The sequence below is a fragment of the Pezoporus flaviventris genome, unplaced genomic scaffold (genome assembly GCF_033815535.1).
Source record: "Pezoporus flaviventris isolate CSIRO_AGI_PZ_B2104156 unplaced genomic scaffold, CSIRO_AGI_Pfla_v1 ptg000333l, whole genome shotgun sequence".
NCBI classification, from domain to species: Eukaryota; Metazoa; Chordata; class Aves; order Psittaciformes; family Psittacidae; genus Pezoporus; species Pezoporus flaviventris.
In genome coordinates, this window is record NW_026892880.1 from 182,003 (window position 1) to 185,010 (window position 3,008).

Below are 3,008 nucleotides of genomic sequence, written 5' to 3' on the forward strand. Positions count from 1 at the left end.
GTTAAGTGTTAGGGTTAGGGTTACGTGTTAGGGTTAGCGTTAGGGTTAGGGTTAGGAGTTAGGCTTAGGGTTAAGTGTTAGGGTTAGGGTTACGGGTTAGGGTTAGGAGTTAGGATTAGGGTTAGGGTTATGGTTAGGGTTAAGTGTTAGGGTTAGGGTTACGTGTTAGGGTTAGCGTTAGGGTTAGGGTTAGGAGTTAGGCTTAGGGTTAAGTGTTAGGGTTAGGGTTACGGGTTAGGGTTAGGAGTTAGGATTAGGGTTAGGGTTATGGTTAGGGTTAAGTGTTAGGGTTAGGGTTACGTGTTAGGGTTAGCGTTAGGGTTAGGGTTAGGAGTTAGGCTTAGGGTTAAGTGTTAGGGTTAGGGTTACGGGTTAGGGTTAGGAGTTAGGATTAGGGTTAGGGTTATGGTTAGGGTTAAGTGTTAGGGTTAGGGTTACGTGTTAGGGTTAGCGTTAGGGTTAGGGTTAGGAGTTAGGCTTAGGGTTAAGTGTTAGGGTTAGGGTTACGGGTTAGGGTTAGGAGTTAGGATTAGGGTTAGGGTTATGGTTAGGGTTAAGTGTTAGGGTTAGGGTTACGTGTTAGGGTTAGCGTTAGGGTTAGGGTTAGGAGTTAGGCTTAGGGTTAAGTGTTAGGGTTAGGGTTACGGGTTAGGGTTAGGAGTTAGGATTAGGGTTAGGGTTATGGTTAGGGTTAAGTGTTAGGGTTAGGGTTACGTGTTAGGGTTAGCGTTAGGGTTAGGGTTAGGAGTTAGGCTTAGGGTTAAGTGTTAGGGTTAGGGTTACGGGTTAGGGTTAGGAGTTAGGATTAGGGTTAGGGTTATGGTTAGGGTTAAGTCTTAGGGTTAGGGTTACGTGTTAGGGTTAGCGTTAGGGTTAGGGTTAGGAGTTAGGCTTAGGGTTAAGTGTTAGGGTTAGGGTTACGGGTTAGGGTTAGGAGTTAGGATTAGGGTTAGGGTTATGGTTAGGGTTAAGTCTTAGGGTTAGGGTTACGTGTTAGGGTTAGCGTTAGGGTTAGGGTTAGGAGTTAGGCTTAGGGTTAAGTGTTAGGGTTAGGGTTACGGGTTAGGGTTAGGAGTTAGGATTAGGGTTAGGGTTATGGTTAGGGTTAAGTGTTAGGGTTAGGGTTACGTGTTAGGGTTAGCGTTAGGGTTAGGGTTAGGAGTTAGGCTTAGGGTTAAGTGTTAGGGTTAGGGTTACGGGTTAGGGTTAGGAGTTAGGATTAGGGTTAGGGTTATGGTTAGGGTTAAGTGTTAGGGTTAGGGTTACGTGTTAGGGTTAGCGTTAGGGTTAGGGTTAGGAGTTAGGCTTAGGGTTAAGTGTTAGGGTTAGGGTTACGGGTTAGGGTTAGGAGTTAGGATTAGGGTTAGGGTTATGGTTAGGGTTAAGTGTTAGGGTTAGGGTTACGTGTTAGGGTTAGCGTTAGGGTTAGGGTTAGGAGTTAGGCTTAGGGTTAAGTGTTAGGGTTAGGGTTACGGGTTAGGGTTAGGAGTTAGGATTAGGGTTAGGGTTATGGTTAGGGTTAAGTGTTAGGGTTAGGGTTACGTGTTAGGGTTAGCGTTAGGGTTAGGGTTAGGAGTTAGGCTTAGGGTTAAGTGTTAGGGTTAGGGTTACGGGTTAGGGTTAGGAGTTAGGATTAGGGTTAGGGTTATGGTTAGGGTTAAGTGTTAGGGTTAGGGTTACGTGTTAGGGTTAGCGTTAGGGTTAGGGTTAGGAGTTAGGCTTAGGGTTAAGTGTTAGGGTTAGGGTTACGGGTTAGGGTTAGGAGTTAGGATTAGGGTTAGGGTTATGGTTAGGGTTAAGTGTTAGGGTTAGGGTTACGTGTTAGGGTTAGCGTTAGGGTTAGGGTTAGGAGTTAGGCTTAGGGTTAAGTGTTAGGGTTAGGGTTACGGGTTAGGGTTAGGAGTTAGGATTAGGGTTAGGGTTATGGTTAGGGTTAAGTGTTAGGGTTAGGGTTACGTGTTAGGGTTAGCGTTAGGGTTAGGGTTAGGAGTTAGGCTTAGGGTTAAGTGTTAGGGTTAGGGTTACGGGTTAGGAGTTAGGATTAGGGTTAGGGTTATGGTTAGGGTTAAGGGTTATGGTTAGGGTTAAGTGTTAGGGTTAGGGTTACGTGTTAGGGTTAGCGTTAGGGTTAGGGTTAGGAGTTAGGCTTAGGGTTAAGTGTTAGGGTTAGGGTTACGGGTTAGGGTTAGGAGTTAGGATTAGGGTTAGGGTTATGGTTAGGGTTAAGTCTTAGGGTTAGGGTTACGTGTTAGGGTTAGCGTTAGGGTTAGGGTTAGGAGTTAGGCTTAGGGTTAAGTGTTAGGGTTAGGGTTACGGGTTAGGGTTAGGAGTTAGGATTAGGGTTAGGGTTATGGTTAGGGTTAAGTCTTAGGGTTAGGGTTACGTGTTAGGGTTAGCGTTAGGGTTAGGGTTAGGAGTTAGGCTTAGGGTTAAGTGTTAGGGTTAGGGTTACGGGTTAGGGTTAGGAGTTAGGATTAGGGTTAGGGTTATGGTTAGGGTTAAGTGTTAGGGTTAGGGTTACGTGTTAGGGTTAGCGTTAGGGTTAGGGTTAGGAGTTAGGCTTAGGGTTAAGTGTTAGGGTTAGGGTTACGGGTTAGGGTTAGGAGTTAGGATTAGGGTTAGGGTTATGGTTAGGGTTAAGTCTTAGGGTTAGGGTTACGTGTTAGGGTTAGCGTTAGGGTTAGGGTTAGGAGTTAGGCTTAGGGTTAAGTGTTAGGGTTAGGGTTACGGGTTAGGGTTAGGAGTTAGGATTAGGGTTAGGGTTATGGTTAGGGTTAAGTGTTAGGGTTAGGGTTACGTGTTAGGGTTAGCGTTAGGGTTAGGGTTAGGAGTTAGGCTTAGGGTTAAGTGTTAGGGTTAGGGTTACGGGTTAGGGTTAGGAGTTAGGATTAGGGTTAGGGTTATGGTTAGGGTTAAGTGTTAGGGTTAGGGTTACGTGTTAGGGTTAGCGTTAGGGTTAGGGTTAGGAGTTAGGCTTAGGGTTAAGTGTTAGGGTTAGGGTTACGGGT